Source organism: Eubalaena glacialis, chromosome 3 (assembly GCF_028564815.1).
Source record: "Eubalaena glacialis isolate mEubGla1 chromosome 3, mEubGla1.1.hap2.+ XY, whole genome shotgun sequence".
NCBI classification, from domain to species: domain Eukaryota; kingdom Metazoa; phylum Chordata; class Mammalia; order Artiodactyla; family Balaenidae; genus Eubalaena; species Eubalaena glacialis.
In genome coordinates, this window is record NC_083718.1 from 188,497,957 (window position 1) to 188,511,395 (window position 13,439).

The 13,439-nt window shown below is 41.2% G+C and overlaps 1 protein-coding gene across 4 annotated transcripts in view; it reads left to right on the top strand.

The window, feature by feature from the left end:
* RERE (arginine-glutamic acid dipeptide repeats) overlaps positions 1-13,439 on the top strand; it is a 419,070-nt gene that overhangs the window by 12,319 nt on the left and 393,312 nt on the right. The window lies entirely within an intron of this gene.

Genomic DNA, 13,439 nt, shown 5'->3' on the forward strand with positions numbered 1-13,439 from the left:
AAGCTGTGCTTTTTATTTTTAGATTCTTGCCATGCTTTTGTTATTAGATGCTATAGTAACACATCAGGTTAATTTATGTATGAACTGGGGTATACACAATGACTTATACACCAGTTGTGTGCCTTTGAAGAACTTTCTCATCAATGAGAATAAGCCATGTACACAGTGGAGTACTAGGTAGAGGAAAGTACCTCAAGGTGTTGGTGCTGTGGTTTAAGAAAGAGAATTAGCTCTGGCTGGAGGCCTTAGGGAAGATGTGGTGTAGGAGAAGGTGTTTAACCTGTGTTTTGAAGGATTGCCAGGATTTGGACATGTGATAAGTAGCTAAGACGATTTCAGGCAGGAAATTTCATGGAGCAAAGGCACAAAGGCTGGAAAACATGGGGAATGGTACATTTGCTGCTTCTATGATGAGGATTATTAAATTGTGTTTCAATTTCCTTTTTTTTAAAAAAAGTCTTTAAAAATGTTCTGTAGCAGGTGCAGGCAGACGTAGTTCTTTCAACTCAGGTAATTTATGTTTGAAGCTGTTGCTGGTAGCAGTTCCAACCAGATTGCAAGAGCATTTTGAAGAGGAGTCCTTTGGGCTGATTTCTCTAAGGAAGAACAGACTCGTTCTGCTGGAACAGTAGAGCACTGGAAAGACCGGGGTCATTGCATGGGGAGACTTAACACCAGGGTGAGACTATTTGAGAGCCTGATACATTGTAATTAAATATAAGTTGTAATTATAAAATTAATGTATACTCATTATAATCGATTCATACAGTTCAGAAAGAGTAGTGCCCACTCCCCCAATATTCTTCTAGACATTTCCTATGCATATATAAGCACATGTGTATATGCTATACATACTATCTTGAATTTTGCTTGTTACTTAATACTCCAATCACACATTTTTCAAGTCAATTGTAATTATACCTCGTGTTTCTTTTTTTAAAGAAAATCTGCATAGTGGGGCATTGTGTGGATGCATACTTTAATTTCCTGTTGATGGACACTTAGATTGATTCTGGCTTTTTTTTTTTTTAATTTATTTTATTTATTTATTTTTATTTTTGGCTGTGTTGGGTCTTCGTTGCTGCATGCGGACTTTCTCTAGTTGCTGTGAGCGGGGGCTTCTCATTGCAGTGGCTTCTCTCATTCTGGAGCACGGGCTCTAGACGTGTGGGCTTCAGTAGTTGCGGCACGTGGGCTCAGTAGTTTTGGCTCACGGGCTCTAGAGCACAGGCTCAGTAGTTGTGGCACACGAGTTTAGTTGCTCTGCGGCATGTGGGATCTTCCCGGACCAGGGATTGAACCCGTGTCCCCTGCATTGGCAGGCAGATTCTCAACCACTGCGCCACCGGGGAAGCCCCTGGCTTTTTTTTTTAATCCTTGTACCTGTACAATTGCATAGGTGTATCTGTAGGGTAAATTCTTAGAAGTGGAATTGCTGCAGCAATAGGTGTGTGCATTTTTAATTTTCAGAGCTGTGAATAAGTTGCCCTCCAAGATGTGCCAGTGTACACAGAGTGTTTTAAGGTTTAGATTTCCTTATCTTATCACCAACCCTGGACATTATGAAAGTTCTTGATCTTTGGTAATCTGATAGGTGAAAAATGTACAGTATTTTATTTTAATTTGCATCTTAGACCATAAATGAAGGTAATGATCTTTTTATATATCAGAATTTTAAAATACACATTTTTGTTGTCTCAGTAGTAGAGCTGGGTGGTTTATGTTATATGGATTACTTCTTTCCAAGTACCATTTATTTGTTTATTTAAAAAATAACTTTACTGAGATATAATTCACATACTATAAAATTTACCCTTTTAAAGTATACAATTTGTGGGTTTTACTCATTTGTTTTAAAATTGAGTGCCAACCATTGCTTTATTATTTGTAGTAAATAACTATCAAGCTGGACTTGAGGTCCTCTCTTTCTTTCCAAGCTCATCAGCATATTAGGCTCAATAGGAAATGGGAAATACAACTTGTTATTTTCCCAGTCTATAGGCCTCTCTTACCTGAGAGTGCAGTTGGGCTAGCTGGGTTCCGAAATGGAATTATGCATGACAACTGCTTTGGAATCTCAGTGCTTTGGTACTGGATGGGGAGTGATTTCTTTTAAATAACTTGTAGTTGAAACTGATTTCCAACTGCTAAAGGTGACACAAACTTTTCGACTTTTTCTGAAATTAAAAAAAAAATACGAAATCTGAAGTGTAAAAGCTTCTGAGGTAAAAAGATTTAAAAAATATGGTAAGTGTTTAAAATTAGTAAGTCAGTTTTTTTACATGGGTGAGTCAACTCCTTTGTAATTACTATGGTCATTTTTTATTTCAGAGATTTCTTAATATATACTAAAGTGTGTGTGTGTGAGTGTGTGTGTGATAAGATGATTACATTGCTTCACTTTAAGAACAGTGGTGATCTGGCTTGTGTGTGTTTCTGTTATGTTTCACAGATATTTTCTTGTGGAGAAAAGCATACTGGCAACTGTCAGACTGATTTTTTGAATAAAATCTCTGTCCCTTAGCATTGACTCCCATCTGGTAGAGTCCCAGGTAGCTCCTGTCCAAGGACTATTACAGAATAGTAGCTCTTATTACTGGGCATATCTGGGACCCTCATCTATATGGTTGTTCCACTTGGGGAAAGATGTTGACGGAGGCTCATAGTGATTTTCTATTGATTTTGATAGAACTCAGTTATTCTTTGATTTTTATAAAGTAATGCTTTAAACATTTAGTTTCCTATTCTTCTTAGTAAAATGTCCTTAAAGCTGTGATTCTTTTGCATTTTAATCCCCTCATCTTCTATTATTTCTCCATATTTTTATGCTTCTTCTGTTTGGAAAGTTGTTTTTGACTGGTTTGGTTTTAGTCCTTTAAATTAAAGTGTCTCCTCTTTTTCTCCCTTGACATCTCTTTTCTTGTTAGCAGTTTTTTCAAGTTTTAGGGTTTTTCCTACCATAAAGTCCCTTGGCCTTTGGCTTGTAGTTTTGATTAAAGTGGATTTTTTTCTTGGGGTTTTAATTAGATTTTCTTTTCCTTTAGCTCTTCATAGGGAGATTGAAGATGGCGCTGACTGACACTTGGGTCAGTGGCATGATTACTTAGGGTGAGACTAGTGTGAACACTGAGTGGCTTGAATTATCTTAATTTATGGATTTTCCATTTATACTTGAGGGCAGTTTCTTGGCTTAGAAGCACTGTCCTAAAAAAATACCCAAATAAAATTCTTGTGTGCTGTGTGCATTTGGGTCAAGGTGAGATACGAGAACTGGGTGACCTTTGGGGAAACAGTGTCTATAACCCTAGAAATAATGTTTTGCTGCTATGTGATGTTGATTTGATAGGAGAGAATAATTGGGTCTTTTAAACACACTGTACGTGCTGTGTAATTCATGTTCTTTCTTGCTTCACCAAAATGTCCTGAACCATGACAACCAATGAGCATTATAAATAAGCTTGATTAGTTAACGTGAGAGGACCTGGAGTCTGAATCCACTTGTACCGTGGGTTCGAAGGGTGATGAAGTGCCCTACTTCCTCAGCTGTCGAATGGGGACTGTAGTACATCAACTGAAATGAAAAAATTGATGTGGAAATAAATTGAAAAAATAAACTCTACAAATCTGGGGGGCTTCCGTGTTGGCGCAGTGGTTAAGAATCTGCCTGCCAGTGCAGGGGACACGGGTTCGAGCCCTGGTCCCGGAAGATTCCACATGCTGTGGAGCAACTAAGCCCGTGCGCCACGACTACTGAGCCTGCGCTCTAGAGCCCAAGAGCCACAACTACTGAGCCCGCAAGCCACAACTACTGAAGGCCGCGCGCCTAGAGCCCACACACTGCAACGAAGAGTAGACCCCACTCTCCGCAACTAGAGAAAACCCGTGCGCAGCGATGAAGCTCAACACAGTCAAAAATAAATAAATAAAATAAATAAATAAAATAAATAAATAAATAAATTTATTTAAAAAAAACCTCTACAAATCTGAAGTACTTTAGTTATCGTTTTCTTTCTCAGGAGCCTAGGCTATTGCAGCTCACAACCCTTACTTAATCTAGCAGTATTTATCCTCTGTAATGTTACCTCTGGAGAAATCCACTGTTTTCTTGATGTATTTCTTATACGAACACTACATGCAAGTGTATTTGTTTTAGATGTTTTTATGCAGTTACTACAAAGTGCTCAGTTAGTGTTCAGCTGTAGTAGAGAACTTAGATGTCTTGTCCTAAAATAAAATTTTTGTTTTCATTTTATGACAAGAGACATCAAAAATGCATTTTATGAGAGTGATAATGCATTGCTTTTTTCTTCTTTTTAAATAAACGCAGCAATTTAAAAATTTCAGAGATCTGTAAATATATTTTTTGGTGGAAAAATATAATGAGGATGGCATCAATAGGTTGTTTGACTTAGGGGATAGGAGCAGGTAGCAGTTTTTCCTGCCACCTCAATCACAGGCCTGTGAACTTTTAATGTTAAGATCTAGAGAGAGCTGATGTTAGCATGTGGCCCCTGAAATGATTTAAGAGGCTGTTTAAGTTGGTTATTCCAGTCTAACCACTCAGGAAGCAAGCTTTGAAGCTTTTTTACTTTCTGGGAGTCAAAGATTAATTTGTAATTAAAACAGTTAGTATGGGTCTTCCCCCCCCCACCCCCCCACTTTTAAAAAATGGTCCTGTGTCAGGGGAGAGTTGTCTGGTTAAGTGCTTACTTTTCCCATGAGGTGTTCAGATAATTTGTTTTCTCATTTGGTTTGGATATTTGGGGTAATTTCTCCCCTTAAAAATCAAATTCTGTGGGAACTGGTCATATTTTTATCACTCCCGGAGAAGAATACAGGTGCCGTCAAATTCCTTGCATTCCCAAAGTCCATTTTGCTTGGATTTTGCCTGCCTTCTTGCAGTTTTCTAGAATGCTGATTGCCAGGCTTGCGGATGTGGGGCTGGCTTTGATATCCAAGGCGTCCTTTGAGGCTGTTGAAGGACCGTAGAGGATGGAAATGTTTAGGTTGCAAAGCGCTTGCGGAGTAGCACACTCTGCAGGTACGCTTGCTGTAGTGATTCGTGACCCTCGGAAATTTACGCCTTTGATACTGTTGTCATCAAGGTGGGCCTCAGCCCCCTCTGCACATTGCTTAGAAATGATTCACTTTTAGCTCCCAATATAAAAATGGACCCCTGCTTCTCTGAGGTACCCCTCCCCTGCCCCTTCACAGCATCTTTAAACCCTCTTAAAATTGAGAGAAAATACTGGGTGTAAGACATCACTAAAAAGAATCCAACCTCTGGGGGGAGTGTTAAGAGAATTGAATGTTGGACTTCCCTGGTGGTGCAGTGGTTAAGAATCCGCCTGCCAGTGCAGGGGACACGGGTTCGAGCCCTGGTCTGGGAAGATTCCACATGCCGCGGAGAAACTAAGCCCGTGTGCCACAACTTCTGAGCCTGCGAGCCACAACTACTGAAGCCCACATGCCCCAACTAGTGAAGCCCACACGCCTAGAGCCTGTGCTCCGCAACAAGAGAAGCCACCACAATGAGAAGCCCACGCACCACAACAAAGAGTAGCCCCCGCTCACCGCAACTAGGGAAAGCCCGCATGCAGCAAGCAACGAAGACCCAACGCAGCCAAAAATCAATCAATTAATTAAAAAAAAAGAGAATTGAATGTTGCTAAAGCACCAAGAAGGGAAGAGGTGGCCCTGTTTTGAGCTCATCTGCTACACCTGTTTAGTTTAGAAAACTTCGGTTTCACTTTAGACACAGTGACAATTGTCTGTCTTCTTTTAGGAGGTAATTGTCTAGGGGTAACTGTATGTGCACTGTGGCACGGTCACTGCAGGACCACTTATAGAGATGCTCTGTGGAGGGCTTTAGCCTCCTGCTTATGGTGTTACTGAAAAAGGAACTGTGGCCTTTTGATGTAATTCTGGACAGGAGACCTGTTGTTTGTATTACGTTGAATTAGAGGTCAGTATTTGAATTTTTCTGTTTTAGTGGATATTATAAGAGAAAGGTCTATAAGAATAACAGATGGCTATGAAATTAGCCAAACACATAGTTAAAAGTATATTTCAGAGATGAGGTAAACCAGTTGTGACTACCTGGTTTCTGCTGGTTTCTGTGAATTCCTGACCTGACGTTTGTTTTTAGATGTGTCGAAAAGTTGTACAACTTGGTACTTTTTCAATTATAAACTTAATGGGTTATGAAAAGATATAACCTGAATTTCACTACGTGAAGAAGGCGCCCTTCTGATTTATCTTTTTCTGTGAAGCTTCACCTTTTCTGTTGGTGATAAATTCTGGGAGAGAATTGTTCTAAGTTTATAGTGATGATGTACTTTACTTATCCTTAAATGGTTTCTGACAAAGGTTTTTTCCCTTCATACTTTGTTTTGCTTGATTTTTAGAGAATTATTGGTTTGTAACTAATGTCTTTTTCTTAAATACAGTGTGTTCCCTTTTCTTACCCTATGATTCCCATGGATGTGTTTAATTTGAAAAAAAGATTTCAGAGTGATCATACTTTCCACGTACCTTACTAATCATGAAAAGGAAAGCTCAATCTTGTTTTTCCGAAAGGATAGATAAGGTGATTAGTAAGTGAAACATAATGATTATTATAGAAATGATCTGTAATTTAAGGCTGTACTTTCTAGGAGGCTGCTGTCAGCTAAGTCTCCTTTTCTCTGGGCAGTTGGCGTTTGGTAAGGGAGCATCTGAGTGATACATTGGGCATGTCGACAGTAATTTTTAGTGTCTCTTGCAGGGCGCTGTACTAGGCCGTGGGAGCTCAAAGATGAGTAAGACGTGTCCCTGCTCTCAACAGAGTTCATGAGCAAAAGGAGGGAGCAGATATGAATAAAAATCACTAAAATACAGTATGAAAGGAACTGTAGTAGAAGAAATATCATGCTCCGACAGCCCAGAGTGAGAAGCGTACATACACCCTGGACATTTATGTAGCACTTAACGGAGTTACAACACAAGACATCTTGTTTGTCAACAAATTGGTCCTTCAGCCCCGCTTCAGGCAGCTACGTTTATTGTGGATGTGTGGCCTGGTGTAACTGGGATGAGGTTTTCCTTGTCACTGACAGTTTCCAGGCAGTAGAAGGTACATCTCTTCTTGGGAGAGGTTGGGCATCCTAACCCGGTATTAACACCAAATACCTTTCTATATGTTTTGTTTACTTTTAAGAACATTCTCTCAGAGCTGATGTGAAAATAATTTTGTTCATTCTTCCTGAGCCCCTTCTTTGGGGAAAAAACGATTTTCAAATAAAGAAAGAGGAGTCCTATAGCAGAAGGACTTAGCATTGCCCCTTGATCTTCTCTGCCTTGGGAGCTTGCATACTTTTTTTGTGGACACATGCTATGAGTGAATTAGGTGCTGATCTGATTGCATGTTTTCCTCTTGGCGTGGTGGGGGACACAGTACTTAGTTTTTCAATTCATTCTCTCCTTCCTCCCTAAATAAGTAAAGCCTGACCCTTTTTTCTTCCTGGAAAATGACTTACTTAGTTTTTAGAAAAATTAAGATAACTCTGTATGGAGGATATGAAGCATTGTTTAAAAATAAATATATTGCATTAAAAAAAAATGACAACAAGGATCACCTTGGGGCTTTATTAATTAAACTCCAAGCTGTTAGTCATGCCTATTACTTCCATATTTCTTTTACTGGCATTAAATCTATTCATTCACCAAATAGATTTATTATTTATTTGTATTATTATTTCTTATTTGCTAGATAATGTGGAAGGTGCTGGGGAGACTTGCACTATGGCGATGTTTGCCTACATTAGGAATGAATGAGTGAGTGAATGAATGAATTAATAAAGAAGTAAATCTGTTTCCTGTGCTAGAGGGGCATGTAAATTCAATCCTAATCATGGTGTTTGAACTTGTAGTTGCAGAGAACAAGCTGGCACTGAATTCTGCCCGGCTGAACCTTCCACACAGGCTCTGTCAGCCAGCCAGCAGGTACTGGATGTGCTTCCAAGTTTAATACTGATGAAAGTGGGATATAAACTTTGGCCTTACAGTTTAGGAGGCAAGCCTTGCAAAAATGCAACATTTTGAGTTTTCTAGAACAAAAGTGGAACTACTCAAATACATTAGGAAACGGTTTCACTGGTCCAGCTTTTGCCCTGTGGACCAAGAGTACTTCGTCCCATTGCTTATGTGCCCCCCAAAATCTCGATGAGATATTGCACTTAAAATGAACATTGCTTTTGGGCAAAGCCTTTTTGCAGACCTGAAAATGATTATAGTCATCTGAAAAAAAAAAAGCGATCTGATGCTGAAAAATCAGTGTGTGTGTGCGTGCGCGCACACGCACACACACACACACACAGAGCAATGATTATAGCTTCTTAGATGTTCTCTTTTTTCTTATGTAATATATCAGACATATGAAAAATACAGAAGATGCTAAAGCAGATATCATATGTCCACTCTGCAGCATGCATCATAAATAAGACAAATATAATCGAATCTCTCTCAGATGCCCTTTCTGATTGCAACTCTTTCCCCCACTCCCCCAAAGAGATGGCCACACTGCAGATCTCAGTATTTCTCATTACCACTCATGTTTCTCTGGTTATCCTATACGTGCCTATACCCCAAGAGAATACATAGTATTTTTCCATGTTCAAAAAATGTACAAGGGCTTCCCTGGTGGCGCAGTGGTTAAGAATCTGCCTGCCAATGCAGGGGACACGGGTTCGAGCCCTGGTCTGGGAAGATCCCACATGCCACGGAGCAACTAAGCCCGTGAGCCACAACTACTGAGCCTGCGCGTCTGGAGCCTGTGCTCCGCAACAGGAGAGGCCGCGACAGTGAGAGGCCCGCGCACCGCGATGAAGAGTGGCCCCCGCTTGCCGCAACTGGAGAAAGCCCTCGCACAGAAACGAAGACCCAACACAGCCAAAAATAAATAAATAAATAAATTAATTAATTTAAAAAAAAATGTACGTAAGTGCGGTCACACTGCATGTCTCCTTCTGCAGATTACTTTTTTGTTGTGGTTCAGAATTACGGTTTTGAGATTAATCCATGCTGACACATAGAGATCTAATATATTAATTTTACTTATTTATTTATTTATTATGCAGCAGGTTCTTATTGGTTATCTATTTTATGCATATTAGTGTATATATGTCAGTCCCAATCTCCCAATTCATCCCACCACCCCCTCCCCAATGTATTAATTTTAACTACAGCATGGCATTCCAGAGACTAATTTTGCTACAATTTATTTACTCTTTCCCTAGTGATGGGCAATTAATGTGTGTATGGTTGATTGTTCTTTTCCCGACTTTGCGCTTCCACAATGGTAGAATCGATATTTTTGTGCATGTCTCTTAGGGATGAAGCGCTGTGTTGAAAGTACATAAAAAAAAAAAAAGTGGAACTACTTATTGTATAGCATAACAAATATAGTTCACATTCAGGCTAACTAGAGGTTATTGTGGGTTAAAGAAGTTAACTAAGAATCCATTGAGAAGCTAAGAGGGGGGCCTTGAAGAATGGGTGCTATTTGACTAGGAACTGGGAGAGCAGGTTAGGGCAGTCCTAGCAGGGTCAGCCTGAGGCAGGAATGAGGATGGTGTGTCCAGGGTTAAGTAAAGAGAGCCTGGTTGGAGTAACAAATCTGTGGGGAGGAATGGGGTGGGATAAGTTAGGTGGACCAAATGAGAGAGGCTTGGAATGCTCAGCACAGAATTCCTGTTGACACCTGACGGGAAGCGGGGGGTGAGTAAAGTAGCAAGGTGGCCAGCGACTGTGGAGGATGGAGTACTTTTGGCCCCAGATTTGTAATGTGGCGATAGGAGGTGCCCTGGCCAGTCCTGGGAAAGACGTGTATGTGCTGGTGTGCCGTGTTAGAACTGCTTCCTGTCCCTGCTTGTATTTGGTCAGATGGCAGGGTAGACTGGAGGAAAGAGAAATAGCCACAGGACAAAACAGGCTCTTAGAAGTCTAAGTGGTTGGTGAAGAATCACTGTTGGCTTTTATTGAGTGTCATATCTCATAAAAATTTTTTACCAAAGATCCTGCCACCAAATGCAGTAGTTATTTTAGTTTTCTAAAAAAAAGCGTAAATTATAGATTATGTATGATTCCGGTTCATCTGTTCTTTTGCCTCTCACCCCAGACACCCACTCTGCTTCATACCTCTTTCATCCGCCCTCCCCGCCCCCTTTTTTTAATGCTCCCTCCTGTTTCTTCTTCAGGTCTCAGTTTAGGCATCATTTCATCTGACAGCCTTTCCTCAGTCAGGGCTGTCTCCAGCTTCACTCTCCTGCGGCACCTGTCCTGCCTGGGACATCCTGGGTCATAAGTGCCTGCTCAGCCCCTGCCACCTGGGAGCCCAGAGCTCCGGCCCAGTCCTAGTGTGTCAGGGCGGGCCAGGCACAAGACAAGTGCTTAGCAAATGTTTGAGCAGTGTAAAGGTTGGACTTATTTTTCGTTGTCATTAATTAAAAAAAAAAAAAAACTTAATGTCTCCTGAACACTTTTCTCATTATTATTATTTATTATGGTTGTCTTATGTTTTTTAATGTACGTATTTCTTCATATATATATATATATATATATATATATATGTATTGGGCATTTAGGTTATATCCATTGTTCTTTTTTCCTACTATGTCTAGTACTACTAACATAACTTTCTTGTACGTACAGCACTTCTTTCCAATGCTTCTAAATATAAAATAAAGAAAAACCATACACAAAGCACAGAATTATTTTTAAAAAGACGTGTGTGTATTTATTTCTATATTGTGTCTAACTTCATAGGGAGTAGTCTATAAAAATTGCATTTTTTTGCTCAGATTTCATTTTAAAAAATTATTTTATTTATTTATCTGCGTTGGGTCTCCGTTGCTGCGGGCTTTCTCTAGTTGCGGCGAGCAGGGGCTACTCTTCGTTGCGGTGCGTGGGCTTCTCATTGCGGTGGCTTCTCTTGTTGCGGAGCACGGGCTCTAGGCGCGTGAGCTCAGTAGTTGCGGCACGCGGGCTCAGTAGTTGTGGCTTGCGGGCTCTAGAGCGCAGGCTCAGTAGTTGTGGCGCACGGGCTTAGTTGCTCCGCGGCATGTGGGATCTTCCCAGACCAGGGCTCGAACCCATGTCCCCTGCATTGGCAGTTGGATTCCTAACCACTGCGCCACCAGGGAAGTCCCAGATTTCATTTTGAACAAGGAAAATATACCTTTATTCTTATTGAAATTAAACAAATTATAAAATGAAGCAACTGTGTTGCTTAGACAGGGGAGAGAGACTGATGGGGTGTATGGGGGATGCTGTGAAGTAGGGTATGCAGGGAGAGCTTCTCTATAGAGGTGACATTTAAGCAGGACTTGAACAGGTTAAGGAACTGTCCAGAGAATTGGCAATAGAGCATTCCAGGCAGAGGGAACACCAGGTGCAGAAGTCCTGAGGTGGGAGCCTGCTGGTGTGGTTAAGGAACAGTGGACTGGCTCTGGAGAGCTTAGGAGGTGTGGGAGGAGGTGCGGTGGGGGGTGTGTGTGTATCTTACAGGTCCCCGTAGACCACGGTAAGGCCTCTGGCTTTTACTCTAAGTGTAATGGGACACCAGCAGAAGGTTTTGTTCAGGGGTGTGACAAGATCTGATTTCTCTTTTAAGAAGATCCCTCTGGCTGTTGAGTAAAACGACTGTTGCCCTTCAGAGTGGAAGCGGGGAGACTGGGGAGGAGGCTGTTGGCGGCCTGCAGGAGAGGCAGGGCCGGGGCTTGGTAGGGTTGGGCCGCGGGTGATGAGAGTGGACAGGTTTGGGATTTGGTGAGATGCTGTGTCCTGAGAGATGGAAGTATTACCACTAGTTAAGGCAAACCACCTCTTGTTGAATATGAGTTAGTAGTGTTCAAAATGCCTTTTTCTTCAGGGTATTTGGTAGATTTTGTAGTCTTGGAATTGCTAAACTGGTGAAGTGGGGAAAAAACCCAGTAAAGGTGAGGGCTGGGAATTGTATTGTTAATCCGTTTGCTGATGGAACAAGAAAAATTCCGTAACAGCAGATGTGCAGATTTTCTTCTGTAATGGTCCTTTATGTAATATAAAAAGTATGTCTGAAGAGTATATACTTGGGTAAATTATATACTGAATTCTGGTGCTTATTAGTAGGATTGTGTTCAAGTAGACCCATTTAGGATTAAGTGTGAAATACGCTGCAGCAATAATAAGGAATGCAGTGGGTGCCTTTCTGCCGTTATCAGAGTCCGTTAACAAGTTTGCTGTGCTTGACTGCTCCCTGTTGTTACACTTTATGGTTCATGCTAAGCTGTAGATGTAAATGACATTCATTCTACAACAGTTTCTCAAGGCCTTATAAACAATGATGTTGTATTTTGAGTAAACATTTGTTTACTCCATAGTAAAGATAGATACTAGACAGTTATGGTTTGCTTTGGTTCTACTCCTCTGTTCTGCACAGGATTTTAGCTAGGTAGAGAAAAGTATTTGACAGTGTTCTTGAGGTTTGTGAAACTACATTGACTTACTTATGTGAATGCTTCACACTGATGGCCGCTCCTCTTTATTACTGTAGCTATAGAGAGACAATAGCTTAGGCCAGGGACACCCTTTAGTGTAGAAGGTCCTGTGAAAAGTGGGTGAAGTTACTTCTTAAGCCACTAAATTGAAGTGGATTGTCTTTTTTTTTTTTTTAAAACAAAATTTGGTTTTTGGAGTAGGGAATTTAAACTCATGATATCTGCTGTTTGCAAGATGCAAGATGTTAAGTCATGGTGTTGAGTGTTTAATGGATTTTGTTTGCTTTTTTTAAGGGCTGGGGTCTTTTTTTAAAAATAAATTTATTTATTTTTGTCTGCGTTGGGTCCTCGTTGCTGCGCACGGGCTTTCTCTAGTTGCGGTGAGCGGGGGCTACTCTCCGCTGCAGTGTGCGGGCTTCTCATTGCGGTGGCTTCTCTTGTTGCGGAGCATGGGCTCTAGGCGCGCGAGCTTCAGTAGTTGTGGCTCATAGGCTTAGTTGCTCCGTGGCATGTGGGATCCTCCCGGACCAGGGCTCGAACCTGTGTCCCCTGCATTGGCAGGCGGATTCTTAACCACTGCGCCACCAGGGATTTAAATAGGGGAATCAGGATAGGCCTGATAGGGTGGTATTTGAGCAAAAGGTTAAAGGTGGTGCTCAAGTTAGCCATTTGGAGTTCTGGGGTTTGAGCATTCCAGGAAGAGAGGAAAAGCCAGCACAGAGGTGGGAGCAAGGAAGACAGCACAGTTGGAGCGGGACAATAGAGGGGAAGGGTGGTGTGTTAGTTTCCGGGGCTGCTGTAGCAAAGTACCACAGACTGGGTGACTTAAAACAACTGAAATTTATTCTCTCATAGTTCTGGGGGCCAGAAGTCTGAAATCAAGTTGTTGGCAGAGTTGGCTCCTTCTGGAGGCTCTGAGGTAGT